This window comes from Pyrus communis, chromosome 6, assembly GCF_041283825.1.
Source record: "Pyrus communis isolate YQ-2024b chromosome 6, ASM4128382v1, whole genome shotgun sequence".
Taxonomy (NCBI): Eukaryota; Viridiplantae; Streptophyta; class Magnoliopsida; order Rosales; family Rosaceae; genus Pyrus; species Pyrus communis.
This window is the reverse complement of record NC_142570.1, coordinates 11,301,149-11,324,901: the sequence shown is the minus strand read 5'-3', so window position 1 is coordinate 11,324,901 and position 23,753 is coordinate 11,301,149. Positions and strand designations below refer to the sequence as shown.

Genomic DNA, 23,753 nt, shown 5'->3' with positions numbered 1-23,753 from the left:
CACGGGAGCACCAGCACTGGCAAGGGCATCTGCAATTTCTTCAATTTGCTGAAGATATTGAGCAGCAATCAAATCACCTTTAACAAGGCTGCGAAGACGAGAACGAAGCTCGTGAATGTGAGACTGAGAGGCAGTGGCGAGGCGCGATTCCAGTTTCGCCCAGAGTTCTCGAGCAGACCAACTGTGTAGGGAATTAAAGATTCAGAGAGAGTGGAATTAATCCAAATAAGGATGTTCTGATCATTCTCAAACCAGGTAACATAGGTTGGATTGAGAGTTGCAGTGCGATGGCCAGAAGAATCAAGAAGATATTTGGGCGGCGCTACCAGAGATCCGTCAATGAGACCGGTAAGATTGTAATGACGGAAGATCGAAGCAAACAAGGCACTCCAGGTGAGATAGTTTGTAGTTGTAAGCTTGATTGGAACCATAGATCCAATGTTTTAGATCGTGATGGAAGAAATCGCAGAGTTAGGGTTGAGAAGTGCATCTGGAATCGGATGAACAGGAGAAGCCGATTCGAAAGATGGAGAGGCAGTAGTCACCATAGCTGAAGATTGAGGAAGAGATCGCGATGAGGAGCAATAATCTCAAGCAAGAAGCACGATCAAGATCAAGAACGCGATTAACCGATCGAAGAAGATGAAGCGATGCACAGAGAAGCGGGAAAAATGGATCGAAAGAGGGGTCGTGAGACTAGAGGCGAGTGATACCATATTAGGAAAATATTTCTCATTAACTCTATCAATAACTGTTACACTGTAGGTATTTATACAAGTCTATTACAACTAGTAAAGAAAGATTGCTTAATCTCTAAGTATTTTCTCTTCTTGGTGTAATTACATTTGTATCCTTAATACTCCTCACTGATCCATCCTTACTGGTGGCTCAAACACTAAAGATCAAGTACTATCCCTCGAGCTCTTTCCTCGATGCCAAGGTGAAGCCTACCGTATCGCTCGGCTGGAAAAACATTAATGCAGCTAGATGGGGTTATTGAACAATGTTCTAGGTGGCAAATTGAATTGGGGAATTCTATAAAAATTTGGGAGGACCACTGGCTGCCTCTCCCCACTCGATTTAAACTATTCTCGCCAAAATCCCCTCCTATGATCTCGACTATGTGAACCAACTTTTATATCTTCAGCCACCCCAATGGAACGTCCCTCTGATCTCTTCCTTGTTCACGGACGTTGAAACAGAGGCGATTCTCTCTTTTCCTTTAAACCCCTTGACAAGCTTATTTGGCACTTTGACAAGAAGGGCCACTTCACTGTAAAAAACGCGTATCATGTCGCATGTGGTTTTCTTTCTGAGGACTCAAATCGGTCTTCTTCTTCCTCGGGGACTACCATCGATTCTCAACTTTGGAACCAAATTTGGACCGCTAGCATCCCCCTGAAAGTTAAAGTTGGTGCCTGGCGAATCTGCCATGATATTATCTCTACTCGTGACAATTCTGCCTTGCGACATGTTGATATTGACCGGCTATGCATGGTGTGCAATACCCATATTGAGTCCACCCTTCACTTACTGAAAGATTGCTGTTTTGCATCATGTGCGTGGCTTTCCACCATCAAATCTATATGGGATTAGGCCCTCTTCCTGGTCAGCCACCTTGACCATGCTCGTTTCAAGTTATGCCTCATGGTCTGGTGGGCGATTTGGGGAGCTCGCAACGGAAAACTTTGGACTAGCAAGTCGGAAAGTCTGGACACCATCATCTGTGCCATTAGTTGGTGGCAACCCTTTTAGTCGACCTTCTATGTGGCGCCTCGTGCATAGCCCAAGCCACTTAACCCCAAATGGTCTAAACCACCACAGGGCTTCCTTAAGATCAACGTCAATGGAGCATAGAATTGTTGGAAGCTAAACAGCATTTGAAGTTGAGGGATTGAAGGCAGCAACGAACTCCTGAGCTTGGATTTTGTCTGCATCGAAGAAGAAAGAAGAAATGAAAAGTTTTAGTCTCCAACGGATAGTTTCAATTTGAATGTATGTGTAAGTGTGTGAGTGACAAGTGTACACTCTATATTAAATCACTTAAACCCAAATAAATGGGTAGGATTAAATCTGGAGAAGTAAGGTAGAAATACTTGTTTAAGTCTCTTGTCAATCACTCTAAAAAAGAGTATAGGCTATGGCAATGCAACATACCCTTGAATCACTCATCTACTTAATGAAATTATAGCTGTTGCATTTTGCATAGCCTTGAAGCCGTCAATACCAACTCCAAATCTCTTTATTCTCTGCTATCCTAATCCGAAGAAACCAATCCAAAACTATCCATAAAAAAAAAAAACACCTAAATAAACAAACTTTGTCATGGCCTGAGAGCCTAGTTTCCAATCTTACAACTTTCTGGGTGTAATTTGTGCAAGTTGAAATCTTTAGGGGCACCTACGTTGTGTCCTCAACAACAATAACCAACAAACAACCCTGCAAATGAAGGGATCAAATAGTAGCAGTGAGCTAAAAGCTCCAATCTTTGATGGGGAGAACTATGATTTTTGGAGAATAAGAATGACAACTATTTTCAAGTCTTATGATATATGGGATATGGTTCAATACGGGTATGAACTACTTGAAATAAAGGTCGATGCTCTCATAGAAACACAACTCAAAACACTGAAGTAGAACCGGATGAAGGATGCTAGAGCACTTGGAATCATCCAAAGTGCTGTCTCAGACACCATTTTCCCGAGGATAGCAAATGAAGAGCCTGCAAAGGGAGCTTGGGAAATCTTACAACAAGAGTACAGAGGAGACACCAAGGTCAGAAAGGTAAAACTTCAATCCCTTAGAAGAGATTTTGAGTATACAAGAATGAGGGAAAATGAGCTGTTGAAATATTACTTTACTAGGCTATTTGATGTTATAAATAAGATGAGAACATATGGTGAGGAACTACCTAATGAAAGAATTGTCCATAAACTGTTGATTAGTTTGACTAAACCCTATGATTCAATAGTGAGTGTCATTAAAGAAACCAAAGACACTGAAACTCTTAGTGTGCAAGATGTGATGGCATCTTTAAGAGCTTTTGACCAAAGGCTTAAGAGGCATGCTGATTTTGCACCTAAGAAAGCTTTTCAATCACTCTATGTTGGATCTAGTAGTCAAGCAAACAAAAACCATAGTGGAAGGGCAAGAACAAAAAATGGGAAGGAAAAGGATATCAAAACTGTAGACCTAACCAAGGCAGCAACTCAGATGAAGGTCCAAGAACCAAGCAACAATGCAAGCATTGTGACAAATTTCATCTTGGGGAGTAAATGTCACAAATGTAACAAGTTCAGGCACATCATGAGGGATTGCAGATCAAAGAATGTGCAACAAGTGAACTGTGCAAATCAAGTGGAGGAAGAAGCAAATTTGTTCTGTGCCTTCAGTACAAAAGTGGAGAAAAACAATGAAGTATGGTACATTGACAGTGGCTGCAGCAACCATATGACTACACATGAGTCATTACTCATTGACCTTGACACAAACTTCACTGGAAAAGTGAAAATGGGAGATGGAAACATTATCAAAGTCACTGGAAGAGGAACTCTGGTCATTAACACCAAGAAAAGAAGAAAACGCATAAGGGAAATGATGCTAGTGCCTGGATTGGATGAGAATCTACTCAATATGGGTCAAATGATGGAGCATTGTTATTTCCTACTTTTTTGGGGAACTGTGGTTGAGATCTATTATGACAGGTCCTTATCAAACATAGTGACTAGAGTAAAAGTGAAAAACAGAAGTTTTCCACTTATGTTGAAGTACCTAGAGGAAGTGGCAAGAAAAGCAAGTGTGATAGGTTCTATGAAGCTATGGCATAAGAGGCTTGATCATTTAAACATGACAAGCTTACAAAATCTACAAAAGCATGAAATGGTACAAGGGATACCAAAGATGGATCAATGCAGTGAAACCTGTGAAGGGTGTGTATTTGGAAAGCATCACAGAGATCCATTTGAAGCTGGAAAGGCTTGGAGGGCAACAAAAAGGCTTGGTGGGCAACAAAGCCACTTGAATTGATTCACACGGATATGTGTGGACCAATGCAAACAATAACAATCGGTGGAAACAAGTATTTCCTAACCTTCATTGATGACTACTCACGGATGTGTTGGGTGTATTTCATGAGGTTCAAGTCTGAGGTATTCACAATATTCAAGAAGTTCAACACAATGGTGGAATTACAATGTGGATACCAAATCAAAAGACTGAGAAATGATAGGGGAGGTGAGTACACCTCACTTGAGTTCAATGCATTTTGTGAAGATGTGGGATTGGAGAAGCAACTCACAGTGGCATATTCACCACAACTAAATGACATTGTAGAAAGGAAAAATAGGACTACAATCAAAATGGGTAAGTCTATGATGCATCAGAAGAACATGCCCTATACATTTTGGAGTGAAACAGTAAATACTGCAGTGTACCTATTAAATAGGTGCCCTACTAAAACATTGGACAAGATGACTCAATTTGAAGTGTTAAGTGGCAGAAAGCCTTCTATGAAGCATCTAAGAGTGTTTGGCTCAGTGTGCTATACTCACATTCTTCAACAACTAAGGCAAAAGTTGGAGAAATCAAGCAACAATGGTGTTTTTATGAGTTATGGAACTGGGAAATGTTATCTTTGATGAAGACTCAACATGGAACTGGGAAACAAGGGTTGAAGAGAAGGACAATGTCTCTCTACAACTTGATCTCAACAAAAGGCAAACAAAGGAGCCTATGTAGACCTTAATTCAAGAAGAAGTCACCGAGAATAATTACATACAAGGGACTCCACAATAAGCAAACATGGGTCCACAACCAACTCAATGACAGATCACAACACCAAGTTCAACTCTAGTGAGGTTGAGAAGCTTGGATGAAATCTATGCTATATGTAATTACTATGTAGTGGAACCAGAATCATATGAAGAAGCTAAGAAAGACAAAGCTTGGAAGAAAACAATAAAGGAAGAACTTGAAATGATTGAGAAGAATGACACTTGGGAACTTGTAAATCGACCAAGTGACAAACCTATGATTAGAGTGAAATGGGTGTACAAGGTCAAGCTCAACCTAGATAGTTCTGTACAGAAGAACAAGGCTAGATTAGTAGCTAAAGGCTACTCACAGAAGCCTGGTGTAGACTTCAATGAAACCTTTGCTCCAGTAGCAAGGTTAGACACCATAAGGACCTTGATAGCCCTAGCAACCAAGAAGGGTTAGAAGTTGCATCAATTGGATGTCAAATCTGCATTTCTAAATGGAGTGCTAGATGAGGTAGTGTTTGTGGAATAACCTCAAGGGTTCATAAGTGAAGCATTTCCAGAGAAGGTGTACAAGCTAAGGAAGGCACTATATGGCCTAAAGCAAACTTCAAGAGCTTGGTACAGTGAGATTGATTCTTATTTCACTGAGAAAGGATTTCAAAAAAGTCTTAGTGAAGCTACACTCTACACCAAGACAGAAAGCAACAACAAGATACTCATTGTCTCAATCTATTTGGATGATGTTGTATACACTAGAAATGATGTTGCAGTGATTGAAGAGCTCAAAGAATAAATGATGAAGAGGTATGAAATGATTGACCTAGGCCTCTTGCATCATTTTCTTGGCATTAGGGTAATTCACGAGGCAAACAACATCTTCATTCATCAAAGGAAGTATGCTGAAACCTTACCTTAAAGGTTTGGTTTGAAGGGTTGCAAACCAGTCTCTACACCCCTAATTGCAAATGAGAAGCTTAAGAAGGATGATGGAGGTGAACCTGCAGATGCTAGTCTCTACAAAAGCATAGTTGGCAGTTTATTGTACCTAACTGCAACAAGGCCGGATCTAATGTTCTCAGCAAGCCTACTTTCTAGGTTTATGCAGAATCCTAGCAAGATACACATAGGGACAGCAAAGAGAATTCTAAGATATGTGCAAGGAACACTTGATTATGCCATCAAGTATGAAATGGGGAAGTCAACTATCCTAATTAGATTTTGTGACAGTGACTAGGGTGGCAGTGAAGATGATAGTAGAAACACATCGGGCTATGCTTTCACCTTTGGATCAAGGGTATTTTCATGGGCCTCTGTGAAGCAACAAAGTGTTGCATTGTCCATAGCCGAGGCAGAGTATGTGAGTGCATCAAAATATATAGCTCAAGCTATTTGGCTAAGGTTTATACTCAAAGACTTTGGCGAATTGCAAGTTGAAGCCACACCACTTCTGTGTGACAACACCTCTGCAATTGCCATGACAAAAAACCCAGTATTTCATCAGAGAACAAAGCATATCAAGAGACGATATCATTTCATTAGAGAGGCATTGCAGGACAACACAATCAAACTAATCTATTGTAGCACAGAAGATCAGATCACAGACATTTTCACAAAAGCATTACCAAATGAGAGACTCAATTACCTGAGATGATTGTTTGGATTGACTCCCAGAACCAGTTTAGAAAGGAGCGTTGGAAGCTAAACAGCTTCTGAAGTCGAGGGATTGAAGGCAGCAAGGAACTCTTAAGCTTGGATTCGATCTGCATCGAAGAAGAAAGAAGAAATGAAGAGTTTTAGTCTCCAACGGCTAGTTTCAATTTGAATGTATGTGTGAGTGTGTGAGTGACAAGTGTACACTCCAGATTAAATCACTTAAGCCCAAATAAAGGGGTAGGATTAAATCTAGAGAAGTAAGATAGAAATACTTGTTTAAGTTTCTTGTCAATCACTCTAAAAAAGAGTATGGGTTACGGCAATGCACCATACCCTTCAATCACTCATCTACTTAATGAAATTATGGCTGCTACATTTTGCACAGCCTTGAAGTCGTCAGTGTCAACTCCAAGTTCTCTCTATTCATTGCCTCTTCACATTGAGGCTTTTAGTGCTTGTGAAGGATTATTATTGGCTTCGCATAGGGGATTACAAAACCTGATTCTTGAGAATGCTCCACTCCAGATCACAACTACTTTGCAATCAAGTTCTCCCGACTCGTCCTTCATTGGACACATTTTGGATAACTCAAGAGCTTTGCTCCTTGAGATCACTGGAGCTACTGCTGCCTATGCGAGTTGCCAAGCTAACGAGGCTGCTCATCGTCTTGCTTGCTATGCCCTCTCTTCCCATTGTGTGTGCACCTGGTTTGAGGAGCCACCATAATTCATTCTAGATGTTTCACTTATGGTATTATGTAATGATGCTAATTTTGTCTCAACGTTTTGTATTAGCTTCTACCTAAACCTTTTTTATGAATAAAAATATCGCAGCTGTCAAAAAATTAAAAAAATCCGACACTGTTAAATGGAAAAAATAAAATAAATATACATGAATTCTATTGTGTATTTGGTGCATTTCTAATTACATGGAGGCTTTGTGATAAAACACTACACAATGGTACGTTGTGCATGTTGTAATATCAAAGTGGAGGACAATGTCAAAGTGATATACTAGTAGTGAGTCGTTGATTTGTCTCTCTAAAATCTTGATCTTGTATTAGATCAGATTTGTGTGATTAGTCTCAAATTGAGTCTTTAATTACCTTGATTTGCCCTAATTACCTAGTTTACTACTTTGTCTTGCTTTCACTCTTGAATGACCAATGTTGGTTGTACATCTGTCTCACTATATGTCGGTCCCACGTGAGAAGAAATGTTGACGAGAAACGATACCAATTTCCTTATTGGTAATATGTCGTTATATCAAAATACAATAAAAAAAAGGGGTTTTCTAGAGAGTGGCCTACATTATGTCCAACTTTACAATTTGCAGTTTCGTCCAATATTCTCTTCTTGTGAGGTTTTGAGTCTGTCTTGGTTTACTTTTCAACGGATCGAATTAGCATTGATTCTTCGGTTACTATAATCTTGATTATTTTTGCATGAGCTTAGCATATATGCTCGAGTGATAAAAAAAAAAAAAAAAATACAAAATGAGCGTGGTTATGAGAGATCATATGATAATCATTAAGCATAATTTCATTTGGAAAGACTGATAAATAGAGACAAAAGTATTAGTTTACTTTACTTACACATATATGCTTTATTTTCAATCTTTGCATGGGGCAACCTCTTTAGAATTTCAAGTCCAACAACGCTGCATTTTAATTTCTACTCGTTTTTCTTTCTAGAAGCACTAAAAAACGCATGCGATAAATGGCTTATATGCATAAGAAACTTTTGTGCTGCTGTTTTTGTCACTCGGCAGAACTTTATGGTTGAATAATTCAATTAGAAGATTGAAGGTGTTTAATAAATATATTTTAATAATGGGATTCTACATATTTTGTGCAAGAAGAAAATTCTAATAAAGTAGAAAATCAACATGGTAAGCAAAAGTGAACAAATGAACAATCTCAAAATAAGTACACAAGATATTAATGTGGTTCAGCATAAAAGTCTACGTTGACAAACACAACATGATAAGAAATTTCACTAAACAAGCAGATTACAAAGTTTAACTCCCATAACAGAAATCTGACAAATTACAAACAATATACCAAATGAGTAGAAAACCCCAAAACAAAAGGAGAAAATTCTTCCAAATTGTCCTCTAACTCTCAAACTCACGAATTAGGCAAACAAATGAGTTGTGAATTTGCCGCACTCATGACTCCAAACGGTCACCTCCACCCAAAACCAAAAGAGAAAACTCCTTAAGTCATGGTGAGGAACACAAAATAAACTTATCATATGGTCATTTTATAGTGCATAGAACTTAGATTACAATGAAAATCTTAATTCTCATAGGAAGTAAATCCAAATTCTAACAGGCAAGGAAATCAATTATTTATCCTAATAAAATGAGTAAATTATCAAAACTTCTCCACCAAGCAAAGAATCCAACCAATAACACGAAACCCAACCCATATAGGACACAAAAAACAAAACATGAAACGTCAGAGGATTTCTCTGTCCGTTTCCAAACGATTGGTTGTCACCTCCGATCGATTGCTCTGATGCCATAATTCTTCAAATACTTCTTCTCTGCTTCTGTCCGACGGGTTGGGTAGGTGATAATTACCAGGTTAGGGACAATATTTGTGTTGTTGGAAATAGGCCCTTGACTTGTCTCTCTGAAGATTCTACATGGTATCAAAGCTAAGAGACGACCATGTACTGCGATGTGATTGGGTGGGTCTTGCTCTGTGTGTTGGATGAGTCCCGACTTGGCTCCACGCGGTTGCCGATGCGTGGATGTCTCACGTATGATCCACTAATTGTGTCCCACGTGTAGGGACATGTTGAGTATCCCACATCGTGTGAGGGAAAGAAAGAAAGAAAGAAGAGTTTAAATATGATTATCCCACTTCAACTAGCACCGATGCATTTTGTGATAAAACCCCACACCTGACAAATTGGGCATGTGGTAATTACCAAGTTGGATATAATATCAGTGTTATTAAAAATGGGCCCTCAACCGTCTCTCTGGATTTTCTACAAATTAGAATAATCTCTTTTGTTTCTTATTGTGCTTATATAAGTATATATAAGATTCGTAATGCGCGTAATTCGCACATTCGCAGGCAAAGCCACACAATCTGACATTTTAAAAATATCCTCTACAACGAGATGACCGCGTGGCATTTTAAAAATACACTCCAACGGAAAATTTGTAGCTGCCTTTGCCAGATGGTATGATGAATATTTACTCTCCGCTCCAAATTGAAGCTATAGCTGTTCGTGAGTGGCTTGGTTCTGGCGTCATCTAGGGGTTTACAAAATGTAACTTTGGAAAGTGACTCCTTTCAGATTGCAACAGCACTTTCGGCTGGCTCTCGCAATACGTCTTTTGTTAGACCTCTGCTAGAAAACTCCAAATTCTTGCTGTCCACGATTACTGGAAGATATTCTACCCACATACGCCGGCAAGCGAATGGCATCGCCCACCGTCTAGCACTGTTTGCTCTGAGCTGTGATAATTGTTTTACTTGACTTGAGTATCCACGGGACCTCATTGCCGACCTTTTGTTAGAGGAATGTTTGGGCTCGACCCCTCTTCCGTTAGGGGTCTTTTGTACTGGTTCTTCGTTTTTTAATGAAGCTATTGTTTCTTTTAGAAAAAAATTCATATTCAATAATAAAAAATTATGATCAAATAGTAACTAGAAATAAAGAACTCGAATAATAACAAATCATAACCTATAATTAATTTGGAAATCATAATAATATATGTAGAAAACGGCAAGTCCTTGGTAGCTAGCTAGCCATGTTATGTGCCATCACCACCATCCAAATAATGCCAAACCTCCTTCAATAACTATGTGCCATCACTTATCAGCATATACAGTCAAAGAACTTCTTGATTAATGTTGATGTTTGTAAGTTTGTTACTCATCTAAATTGTTTTGATAAAAAGAAATTGAAGAAAGTTGGGTTTTATCATAAAATCAATTAGCAAAATGACTACTTTACTTCAGGTAAGGTCTCTTCTTTCTATAATGTGGGATTGATACTCTTAATAGAATCCATAATTTAAAGAATAATGCTACTCTTACCATCTCTAGCTCTAATAGAGATAGGGCCTATCAACACACATGAGTTTCATCTCTATTAGAAAGGTGATACAAATGTGATAAGAGTATATTTTATATTTTAAATCAAATATTTATACAATTTATATGCACATATCTCATACATTATTTTATCGAATTACGTGCACACATTAAATGTGGAGTTCTTATTTAGATGAAAATACTGGACCATTTATATAATAAGGGTTTCTTCTTATTTGAAGGGAGTATAAATCATTAGTTTGATTGAAGTGGTCTCACACACCAAGTATTCTCTTCCACAAACTAAAACAAAGGCCTCTCTTATCTCTCTCTCCCAAATGGCCAAGGTTCATCCTCTTTTAACATTCAACAGTACTGGTGATGCTTCTTCCAGCTCTACTAGTACTCCTAATAATAAGTATTTGACTTCAAAGAGAGAAACATTCACCATATGGATGAAATCTCTTGTAATTCAAGGAAGCGGATGCACTGCGTTTGATGAAAATGGCGAGATTGTTTATCGCGTCAATAACTACGACAGCAAACACAGCAGTGAAGTCTATCTCATGGATCTCCACGGCAAGCTTCTATATTTACCCTATGTGAGAAGAAAATGTGTGGTTTTCCAAGTTGGAAGGGCTACAAAAGCAATGGTATCTGTGCCAGCAAGCCATTGTTTCGAATGAGAAAAAGTTATAGATCAATTCTTGGAAATAAAGAGTGTTCTTATAAAGTTACCATGAGATCTGATAGCAATTGCTACAGGTTAGAGGGTTTGAATGGTAAATCAACAGCTTTCAGAATTATGGATAGCAATAGAAGAGCTGTAGCAGAGGCAAAGAGAAAGCAGTCAAGTTCAGGAGTAGTATTGGGAGATGATGTATTCACATTGGCAGTGGAGCCTCATGTCGATCACTCCTTTGTCATGGCCCTTGTCACTGTTTATGGCATGATACGACGCCAGATATGATTCAGAGTTTTGGATGTATCAAATATACATAAACATGCATACTTGTAGCAAATAGTGGTATAGAGACAAAGAATCGGCTGAGTTTTTCTTAGCCTGGCTAGGGTTTTTTCTTTTCCTTTCTTTTTTGTTGAAATCAGTTTAACCCATTGTAGTCGAATGATCGATGATTTAACTTAAATATGTTGGGGGTGTGATTCACAAACCCCTTATTAATTTCTGTCATTTGATATTCTTTAATTAATTCGATCCGACAGTTGAAAATTAAGAAGTTGTGTGAGAAGTAAAAAATGGTGTGCGGATAGCAAACCTCTATATATTTCTGTTAGGGCCTCAAATCCTGGGTTAGGCTGAGTTGTTAGGAGTTGGCCCAAGAAGGAGAAAATTGTGGATGTCGGCCTAGTGACCACTGTGGTGGAGGTAGCTAAGTCCTGGTCGAGCAAAGATTTTTTCAAGGATAATAATTGGTATTTAGATTAGTGGTTGGAGTACTTGGCGTGAACGGTCAAGTCTCTATAAGGATTGGGATTGGTTTTGGATGAGATTTGAACGGAATGCATTAATAGTCTAGGTTCAGAATCCTAGTTTGAGTTGAAGTGTGACGAGATTTGGTGGTGAGAGAGTTTCGGTTGGATCATGATTTGTGAAGTGAACACTACAAATACATAAACATTGGCAACATGAAGAGGACCTTTAACTGACAATACACAAATCAACATTCTACGCGAAACCTTTCACACCCTTCTATGAATTTGACTTTCTAACCATCAACACAAATTCCAACTGGGTGGACGGGTTTTGGTTGGTAGCAAACGGACGACAACCAACTAGATAAATGGGGTTTTCTAGAAGAACCAGTAAAGATGACGACTTGACAAATGAGGCTGGAGCTATAGAGTCTGCTTGCTTAAGGAGTCCCGATCGACTGGATATATGAGAATTCTTTCTTTTGTGACTGGCTATTTATCTCAAGTCTCAGCAAGGAAAAACCTTTGATTCTTTCACGAAAGAGGCCACTTCATCAATCTTCTCTGCCAAATGAGGTGTTCTATGATTGGTTACTTTCAGGTCACATCCTGATTTTGACACACAGATAGCCAAACCACTTTTACGATTGAGACACTTATCTTTGTTGAGTATCTTTGCCCATTCAGTTTGATACCGATTTGGCAGACTTATGTTTTCATCAGTATATAGTTGAGGCTGCCGAACATGTTGCATAAGGCCTAGAACTTCATAGCGATTTGCATAACCTTATCTTCAGGTTTTAGAACTCAAGGACGAGAGGCCGTAAAGTTCTAGTTCTACTAGGCAGCAAAAATAAGTAGTCAAGATTTGCATGTGGTCTAATATTTTAGTGAAGGGGATTAGGTTTAAGTCCATACGTCCCAGGTTCGAAACTCCGTCTGCCCTAAATTATTATAACAGTTACGAACCACTTAATAATAATAATAATAATAATAATAATAATAATATATTTTAAAAAAATAAAAATGAGTTATTGATAAAAAAATAAAAATAAAAAGGAGTCAGGTTTAAAAACCCAAAAAAAGGAGTCAGGTTTGAAATTCTAGAAAATTCAGACCTTAATTGGGCTGATCATGATTTTGATTTTATTTTTTAACACAAAGAAAACTATATAATGTGACAATTTCGAATTTTGCCGGCCCCCAATAGTAATAATAATTTGGTTTGATGTTTTTGGTATAACTAATTTGTTGAACTTTAAATGTGTTTGTTACTTAGTACTACGATTTAATGGTATTATAATTACTTGTTAATGACAAGTCCTAAAATCGAATCTCAAAAAATCGAGTTCGTTGTTAATTTATTTTCTCACCTTTTAATATACCGTTGTATAAAAAATGGTAAATGTGCCTCAAAATTTATAAAAATTTGGTTGACTTTTCTTACGTATCAATTCTTTTCTTTGGTATCAATTTTTAAATGAGAACTATTATTAACACTCCAAAAATTTCATTCTACACTCCTCACAAGTGTAGTTTTCTTACTAATTATAAAAAGTTTGGAGTGCAAAATAAGATTTTTGGAATGCCAAAAACAATTCCCTTTTAAATTATCTAATCACCGATATGTTCGTCTTTCTCTCTTAACATTCAGCGCAAAAAAATAGACCCAAAAAAAAAATTGTCAAAGCAAAAATTGATATTCTTGTTGCAGTCATATTTAGAATAGGAATGTGATTATGTAAATTCTAGTGTATCTCGGGATATATTGGAATATTCCTTTTAGTAGTTAACATCCTATAAAGCTAAGAATTTAACATATCTTGCTACTATAAATAAAGGCACAATGGGGTGATATAACACACACCTCACAATTAAATCACTCTATTCTCTCTCTTGCTGCCAGCCTTTCTCCCTCTCTAGTCCTAAATATAGTTAAGTCAAATAGGTCTACAACACGTTATCACCACGCTCTTGCCAGAAATTAAGGAACTGAAGGATCATAGGAGGAGGTTTTCTTCTACAAAAAGTCAAAGGCTTTTATTTATTTTCTACCAATCAGGTATGCTTAAAATAAAGTAAGATATTTGAAACGTCCACAAAACATGAAAACATTCTCCATGATGCAGGAACCCCCTATGTTTATATTTTCCTTCCGATATATATATATATTAGGGTTTTTAAACCCTAGAGATGTCGAAAAAAAAATTATGGGAATTTAATGCGACATGCCCGAGGCTCAACGCTACTGGCATAACCACTGAGCACCATGCTGGCCTGCAGCCCAACCTCGTCGAGCACGTGACCAGGGTTACCATGGACAGTAGGTCATTTTTAATTAATTCAATAGATCGGGACCAAACAGGGTTGATCATGGAAACAAAATAATGACAGACAGGTCATATTAGCTTCGGTTAGTGATAAACAAAGTGATAAATAAATTAGAATTAATTAGCGTAAACCAAAGTTCCCAAAAAAATATATTTAGGCATGATTTATAACACGAGAACTTTAAAAATTGGCATTGGGTCGAAAAAGAACACAGCCTAGACAAAAGTGGGATGGTAACGATGCGGAGACAGGCCTTGTAACTTGGCTGCAGGCCATTGGGCTTCGTAGAGGGCTGCGGGCCTCTCGGCCATGTGGTATGGGTGAGCCCAGTAGCAAAAGTTGTTGGTTTGGGCCAAAAACAAGACACAGGTGCAGGCCAAGGGTGTGCTGGCCTGTAGTTTGGTGCAGGGAAGCCTAGCCGAGGCTGGGTTTCGAGTTTTTTGGTTGGGGCAAGTCAAGCCCAGCAGCAAAAGCTGCGAGCAAGTAGGCCAAGGGGTGACGAAGCCCAACAAGCATCGTGGGATTGCTGCAAATGGGCCTGGGGCATGAGGTGGACCTAGCAAGCTCTGGCCTTTTTCAGGTTTGGGCTAAGGACATAGGAAAAAGCCCAGCAACTCAAAAGTTGTTGGTTTTGGGCTTGGAAAGGATGCAGGCCCATGGTAACCCTGATCAGGCTAAAGCCTAGTGTCCAGGTAGGCGCAGCAAAGCCCAAAGGGCTGCTGCCATGGTCCAAACCCCTTTACATGCAAAATATCACATGATAAATTCATTCAAATAAGCGTTATATACATATTTGTAAGTCTGGATACACACCTACAAGTTCAAAATAGAAATCATCCATATGTGCAGTAAGTAACCATCACCATGATCAATTACTATAGGTCTCACTAATAATCAGTAAATATGCATATGGGCAATTCAAACCATTACGTAAGGGATCAACTAGTGATACATATCTCAAATGATTTCATTAACATAATTAGCGTCTGTATCTTTATCTAAACTTATCAAAAGCATAACTTAAGAGATCAAGCTCATGAACCACAAATTTAAACAAGTATTCTGATCAAAACTAAAGTTGCTACCAAATATAAAAGAGCAAGTAAAAGAGTAAACTTATCTAATGACCAGCTGTCTGCCAAATGCAAAGAAAGCTTTTCCCTCATATTCCAAATTGTGCGGCACTCTCCAGTTCAAAGAAGAGTTTGGTCCCCGTTGAAGCAGTAGAAGAAGAAGCCAAAACAGATTTCTAAATGGTGCACCTTCTCCTCTCTTACAAAACCAAAAGTACTCAATCTAACAATAGGTCTTAGTCAGTATTGAGTATATGTTTTGTGAGAGCAGAGGTCACTATTTGTATTGAAATCAACGTAGGAAACAAACTCAATTCCAATCCAACTATGAGTGCTAAGTATCAAGGTTTAATTAAAGTTTCAATCCCAAACTGATTAGGACAACCTGAACTCTTCAACAAAACTTTTCCATACCAATTTGAAACATTATAGCCGGTTTCTAGCACTCACAATGATACTCATATTCTAACATATTTGACATCAAAGAGAGAAACATTTACTATATGGATGAAATCATTTGTAAGCAAGGAATAAGATGCAATGCGCTTGATGAAAATGACAAAGTCGTTTATCACATAGATAACTAAGCAACAAGCACGGCAAAGCCAACAATATTTGTAGTTTCCCAAAATGGGAGGGCAACAAAAATTAACAATATTGGTGCCAATAAGCCATTGTTCGGGTAAGAAAAAGTTGTAGATCAATTTGGGAAATAAGGAGTCCTCATACAAAGTAACAATGGCATGTGATAACAATTACTACAGGTTTGAGGGTTTGAATGGCAAATCAATATCTTTCAGAATTACAAATAGCAATGGAAGAATTGTAGCAGAGGCAAAGAGAAAGTAGCCGAGCTCAGGAGTAGTATTACGAGATGATGTGTTCACTTTGGTGTCGGAACCTCAGGTGGATCATTCAATTATCGTGGTCCTTGTCACAGTCTGTGGCTTGATAAGAAATCAAATGTGACTCATACATGAATGAAATCAATTAATGAGTTTGTTTTGATCAATTTTCTAGTGACTTAAAGGTTTTGTTTTGTTTTCTTTTGTTTTTGTATTTTTTTTTTAATTTCTTTTTGTGGGAATTCAACCCATTGATCTATGTGTCATGTTTGTAAATACACACTACTAAGAATAAATGCTTGGGCGACGAAGGGGAAACCGTTGCGCAAAGACCAATACCGTCGCCGGAAACATTGGGCGGCGAAGACTGCGTCGCGCAAAGCTCGTGACGTCAGGCATTATGCGACGAAGGAAAGCACAAAATGAAGATTGTGCGACAGAAGTTGTGGTCGTTGCGCATTCTGAGCGACGAAACTTGATTTGACCCCCAAATTCTTGCGCAACGGAGGCAGAGATTCGACCTCCAAAATCTGCGCGACGGAGGTAGAGATTCGACCTCCAAACTTTGGCGCGACGGACATAGATCTTCGATCCACAAAATCTTGAGCGATGGATGTAGAGGCCATAATAGTTAGATAATAAAATTAATTTTGTTAAATAATTTATTTATGACTTATTTAATTTTTTTTTCCTTTCAAATGTTGCTAATATTGTTTTTTATGTAAAAATTAGGTTAATGAAATTAAAAACAGAAAAGGTAAAGAAGAATATTGAATTAAAAAATTATTGAAAATGTACATACAATGAAAAAAAGTATTTTTAAATTTGAAAACAATTTAAAACAAAACTAATATAGGTAGTCATCCACATTACAATTGATGGCTAGTGGTGTTGCTGCTGCGTCGGAGGGTTGGGAGGTCGTAGCTGTTACGACGGGCAGCTGGGAGGTTGTTTCTAGAAGTGGTTCAAAGTCAGAGAAATGAATGCCGGAGATTTAAAGTGCCTGTCGAATTTGGTTCATCAAATTGTTTTGGGCTACAATCTGAAACTACTGGGCGGCAATCCGCTCATTCAAGTCCACCACTTCAGATGTCAGCGTTTCGACCTTTTCAATTCTCTGCCTGGAGCATGAGGCAGACGGGTCCCAAAGGCGGGCTTTCCCAAGCCCCCAGTGAACATTCCCATGCCGACGACCGATGGTCTGATCGAGTGTGTTTGTCATGATTTGAAAACCAGCATCCTTAGGGGGAAGCACCTCGTCGATCGAGGTCTCTAGGGGAAGCTGGGAAACCACCTCTTCTAGAACGGTCTAGCCCTTCTCCACCATGGTGGACTAGAAAAATGAAATAAACAAATCAATTTGAATATACAAGTAATTAATATTAATACTAATTGAATATTAAAAAATTGAATTAGCTTACATGAAGTTGCTCCGTTAGCTCATCCCTGGGCCGAACATACACCTCATTGAACATGTCAATTTTCGGAAACTTTGACCCCCCTAAAATTTTTTAAAAAGTGTTAACATAGATTACTAATTGTGTAATAAAGTGTAAAAGGATTGAAAACTTAAAATAAATATACAGTTCACTTACGTCACTCCTCCAACCTATAAGAGAAGTGTCGTGAGCCTTCACTTTCATCTTGACGGTCCACCAACTCTATAGGGCACCTAACTTCTAGAGTGATCTCCAGACCATCATATAACTCATAATGCTTGTGGAGGTCGCTCTTCCATTGAGTGAACCTACCGGAGCAAAGGTCGTTGATGTACTGCATTTGATTGGCATCGAGGCTGAAAAGCTCATAGTGATGCTGCAAAACTCAACAAATAAATAGTACTTACAATTTATAATCCTTGTATAATTTAATAAAAATTTAGTATTTGAGGTTGAAAATACTTACCTATAATTCATGAAGAACAACATCCTTGACTTCTTGTGGGATAGCTCTCCATGACTTCCACATGAGGGGGCAATGGTTCCTAATAACCGACCCAACGTCGGTGGCCAACACACTGTGTTGCTCCTTTGTTGTAGCCGCACGATGTCGAGGATCACATGTAATGGTGATCTTCTCGGTCATGGTGCGAGTGGTATGTGACGTCTTAAGTAGTCTACAAGGGCCCTTTTTTTTTTTTTTTTTTTTTTTTTTGACCTATCAAATAAACAAAGTAAACATTAGACGAATTCACTGAAAATTCGGTAGAACCTCCCCTAAAACTATAACATTTCCTAAAATCTGTAGACAATATAACAATAAAAACAATACATCCACCCAACAATTCAAATAGTTTATACAATTTTGGGACGTTAAAACAAAACTTATAACTTGTTGATATGACTTCAATTTACTCAGTGCTACTTAACAATAATTAATATAGGTCAAAATCACAATTCAAATTAACTAGCTAGCATGCTTGTTATTCTTTGCAAAAAAGGGATTATCTCATCGTTGACAAAGAAAGACGTAAAGTAGGTTGATTGCTATTTAGATTAGCATATTCAGACGAATATAACAACTTTTTGAACTACAGATCAAACTGTTCAACCCAATAAAATCCACACCAATTTTTTTCAGTAAAATTAGTTGGAAAAATGGTTATATATGTGTGTGTGCCCGCGTGTGTGTGCATAGTACAAACAGTTCAAAATAATACAAATACTGGAAAACATTTTTATCCATTAATGAAGACTATTTTGAATTATTGTTTGCAGTCAATTTGCAAGCCAAAACTTGAGAAAATATTAGAAAACACATGTGCCACTTGTGTATTTGTAAGGAACATAGCATTATGGCTATGAATAAAGATGAAACCAGAAGCAAGCTTATAATGGACACAACAAGCTTACCTGTCTGGGACCCTTCTCCATGGACAGAGGAAGCCTCACTAGACTGCTGGGCTTCCTCAGAACTCTGGGGCCGTCGATGAGTCCGCAAGGTGCTTAGTACAGGATGCGTCACCGAAGAGGTCGATGACGCATGAGCTGTAGACACCGTTGACCCCAAAGGCATGACTAGAGGGACACCCTCCATGGCCATATCAAGTGTGGAGGTGGCAGCAGCACTACTTCCTGGAAAAGGTGTCTGACTGCCCTACTAGCTACCCGCCAGTTTGATATTAAGTTCGACATTTACAAAAACATTTTATTAAAAATTTACATTCCACAACTTTAATTTGGTTTAGATATACTAAAATATATCCTAACCTTGACAGTTACAAATAAATAAATAAAATCGCAAACAAAAGTTCCAAATACATTCTAAGTTACAAAATATGAATAGAAGACAGTTACAAAACTTGAACAAACCGACAGCAACTGGTACCATGACAGTTACAAAACTTGTTGCATCCCTAACATGTGTAATGCAAATGTGAATGAGGCTGGAATGTGTGATATAATGGCTCAATGTCTTAGCGAATGGGATAACTATGGTTAAACACGGAGCTCAATTGCCAACAACCAAATAAAATGGGAACTTAGAGCAAAAGCATTCTTAAAATGACATGATGAAATTAATTCCAACTAATTATCAAATGCATGCCTTAACAAAGTCAAAACCAACATATTATCAAATCAATAATAGGCAGCAGTTAGAATCTGTTATATTTAAGTACTTTAGCTAATTATCAAATGCTCACTCTCAGAGTTTCTCTCTGACTCAGTATACCCCAATATAAATATTAATTAATTAGTCACACTCAAAAGACGAAGGTAGCTAAGGCCTACACTAAAAATATGATGCTAACATAAGGGGTAGGACATATTATTTATGGCTCATTCGAATGAATATAAAGTAAAAGACAAACATAACTTGAATTTGGTATATTTAAGTACTTTAACTGATCAGTTGAACTTGTCAAATGCCTACAAGTTGGTTTAATGAAATTTGAGAGAAAAAAAAAAAGGAATGAAATTATAGAAGATATTCTACTATCATAAATTTTCGCAAGTAGAGGTAGAAGTTAAGGTCACCCCAGCTAAAAAAAGTTTCTTGCTCTTTCCCTATACTCACGCTAGATAGTAAACACATTACAAAATAAACAACCCCACAACATGAAGAAATTGAACAAAAAATGTTCTGATATTATGATGAAGGAAGTTGGGATTACACTCTAAACTCAATTAACAATGAAGTGAGCAAACCAGTTCTTTGCAAGGCCTTCTAAGGTATGGTAAGTTTCAAATTCAAGACATTTCTTCACATCTTCACAATTCATAAACAATAGGAATGATCAAGTAGTGTGCTTGTTTTCAGAGTAGCGCCTTCACAATTCATAAACAAATAGGAATGATCAAGTAGTGTGCTCATTTTCAGAGTAGCGTTTTCACAATTCATAAACCATATTGTTATAATGTTTCATGGAAAAACATTGATACTGGAATGACAACTAAGTGCTAGCTATATGCACCTTAGAACTTATGATTCCCTATGCAAGATGCAATGAATCAAAGGCTCACAAACAAAGATGTCAATCATAGGTTTGTTTGATTGACATCGCTCCGAACTCCACGTGTTTGTTAACCCTTCTTAGGAAAAGGAAATAAGTAAGCCACTTAATTATTTTGTCAATGAAACAAGAAATAGCCAGTACACTTTTAGTATAGACAAAACCATGTGACATCCTAATATTATTTTTAATTATGCATATCACAATATAACATACTTTGTGAAAATTATAGACAAACTATAAATTCTGTCAACATAGTAAAACAGACAAGATATGATTAAGGCCAATGCAAAATTCAAAAGCGCTAATCCAGTTTCAGTCAAGCATGAGAACAGAGAGTAATGACAACTACAATTAGCCCAGATTTAATTCATTGTTTGATGCCCGCGTATAATAATAAGCCAAGAAATTTTTTGCTTTTAAATCAAAACCATGAATTACCTGAACCTTCACTTCCTTCTTCCCTTGCGCGGTAGAAAAGTTCTTGGATGGCTACAAATACAAATGCAAAACAAGTATCAAAGAGAAGATCAATGTAGAACAATTCAACAAAAAAATTGAGACGAACAGTCTACAAGAATCACACTAAGGGTAATATCATTCAATGTTTTATACCTAGAAGCCCACAAGGAATAAAAAAATGATTTTCCTAAGGTGAAGCCACAGTGTCTTCTTTATGCTTAAAGTGCCCCTATTTATACTCCACCAAAACATCAAAAAAGCACAATTTCACAAGGTGATGAATATCTTGTTAAAACCATTAACCAAAAAGAAATTGCAGAGCAAAGAGTAAAAGTTTCTTGGAATCACCCTGTCCACCCCAAAGGAATGAAGCACAGTGCACCAAATTTGAGTCGCAATGGAAAAAATGTAAGATGTGATCCGAATATTCACCATTAGAGCTGTATTGTATACACCAATGAAGAAACAATGAAATGTAGGGCTTTCTTGTTTTGAAACAAATCCAAGGTTTTAAGTTTTTCATTAAACCAACCAAGCAAGAATGTGACTTTAGTGAAATAATCTTATAAGGATGAAAGGCGAGAACGAAGAATCACAGCATTACTTATTTTGTTTACTTTCCGATGAGCCTTTTAGGATTTTAGTGAGCCATTTAAAATTTGTAGCAGCCATTGAGAATTCTATTTCCCAATAACTAAGGCTATTCCTTATAAAGCAAAATCAATATGGCTTAATGAAAAAGTATGTCATGTTAAAGGCTAGCTACACCTCCTACTTTACTTTCTTCTCTCTTTGTCCTCCCTATTATTTTCCATTTTTCCAATTTCTTTAAAATCACATTGACCCTAAACTTTCTTGCTTTAAATAATATCTATTACTTAGTCCACCATAATTATCAGCAACACCCACCTTACATTGTCCTACATCGTAAACACTTAGTAATCCAAAGTGTATGCAGATGGCAAGGCTTTATATGAGGCTAGCAAACACCTCAAAAATCCTTGAAACTACAACCTGGGATGAATGTATAGCTACATGCATGGAGATTTAACCTAGGATTCCCAATTCCGACCCAATTTCAACCCCAAGTCCCTAACCCAAGATTCCTAATTCCAACCCTAAATCCCTAACCCATTATTCCCAATTCCAACCCTAAATCCCTAACCCAGGATTCCCAATTCCAACCCTAAATCCCTAAATGTTGTAATTAAAACAATTCAACAGAAAAATTGAAAAAATTGCACTTATAAATAATTGAATCAAGGGAGATGAATTAAAGGGAACTGGGTGCTTACAAGTAATGTTGTAGCGGCGGGGAAAGGGTATGGCGTCAGAGTGCGGCGGATGCGATAGGGAGAGTGATAGAGAGACAGAGAAACAGAGAGAGTGTGAGAGAGGGGGAGAGGAGTCTGAGATAGAGAGAGTGCGAGAGAGGGAGAGATGAGCTTGAGTTTAGACAAAATTGAAAGAGAGATTGAGTGAGTCTGAGACAGAGAGAGAGAGAGAGTTAAGGCGTCAAAATAAAAACACGCCCAATTTTGGCAAAAAAAATCAAATTTTTACATGTTTGCACGCTGAGTGTGTTTAGACTTTTGTCGCGCCACCAGTTTATAAAAAAAACGAATTTTTAAATATTTACGCAACAAACATTTATAAAACGTGGTTGCGTATATCTGTAAATTTAATTTATTTTTTGGGTTAAATAAATAAATAATTTTTTTTATTAATTTTCTTACAATTTTTAAAGGAACTTTTGTTTGTATACAAAATAAATACCATTCAATACATATCATTACATTTACATCACAATTTTTCATTAATCCTCGTCTAAACTAGAATAAATATTATCACTATCGTTAGATTCAGACTCCCATTCCTCGTCGTCTATAGGCACGTCAACATCATCATTCGTGCGCTCTGGTGTATTGTGTCACGGTAGATCCCTAAGGTCAATCATAATGGAGTCAATCAGTATCTCAATATCAGGACTTTCACCTACCTGATACGGTTCTTGTACAATAGTCATATCTCATAGTATGTCTGCACCAAGTTCCGTTGAAGTCTCCAATTGTTGGTCAGCAACGTCACCATAATCATCATGAGCAGCAAGATCTCATTTCGGAATATCATGCAGCCTTCTGTTCTCAATCTTCTGAACTACTTTCCATCCCCTCCCGCCCTTAAGGTCATCTATATAGAAAATTTGTTTGGCCATAGTCGCCAAAATGTAGGGGTCGTCGTTATACCAACATATGTTAGTGTTGACCGATAATAAACCATTATCTTGCTTAACACCACCAACCCTACGTGGGTTTATATCAAGCCGGTGACACTTAAACAGGATAACTTGACATCAGTTTTCCATAGAAATCAATGTCCGCAATGTCACCCGCACCGGGGACATGTACCCTACTATTTTGCGTACAAAGCTTGTCATCGTGGTCAGTTGTCAAAAACTTGATGCCATTTACATGACAACCGGAGTACAATTTTGACCTTAGGGGCCCAATTGCTAAGTTGTACAATTCTTCAGTGTAAGCAGGCGAATTCATTTCCTTCAATTTCTTCACCTAAATAAATGAGAAAAAGTTGTTGTGTTAGTTTAACATTTACAATTATGCAAATAACCCAAAACACAAACAACTTACATTTTCACGAAACCATCGAGGAAACAATTCACAATGC

The 23,753-nt window shown here is 37.6% G+C and overlaps 2 long non-coding RNA genes and 2 pseudogenes across 2 annotated transcripts; 2 read left to right on the top strand and 2 right to left on the bottom strand.

Moving 5' to 3' along the window:
* The first annotated feature begins 10,716 nt into the window (after nt 1-10,716).
* On the top strand, nt 10,717-11,657 carry LOC137709734 (protein LURP-one-related 3 pseudogene; annotated as a pseudogene).
* Nucleotides 11,658-14,891: 3,234 nt separating this feature from the next.
* On the top strand, nt 14,892-16,277 carry LOC137710346 (protein LURP-one-related 3-like; annotated as a pseudogene).
* A 634-nt stretch (nt 16,278-16,911) lies between these two features.
* On the bottom strand, nt 16,912-20,174 carry LOC148696289 (uncharacterized). Its single transcript, XR_015963608.1, has 5 exons — nt 19,006-20,174; nt 18,059-18,310; nt 17,749-17,968; nt 17,575-17,654; nt 16,912-17,486 (listed from the first exon to the last, which is right to left on the bottom strand). It is a non-coding gene; the product is annotated as an uncharacterized LOC148696289 (long non-coding RNA).
* Nucleotides 20,175-21,045: 871 nt separating this feature from the next.
* LOC137709907 (uncharacterized) lies at nt 21,046-22,500 on the bottom strand. The gene is made up of 2 exons (XR_015963609.1): nt 22,364-22,500; nt 21,046-21,098 (listed from the first exon to the last, which is right to left on the bottom strand). It is a non-coding gene; the product is annotated as an uncharacterized LOC137709907 (long non-coding RNA).
* Nucleotides 22,501-23,753: the final 1,253 nt, after the last annotated feature.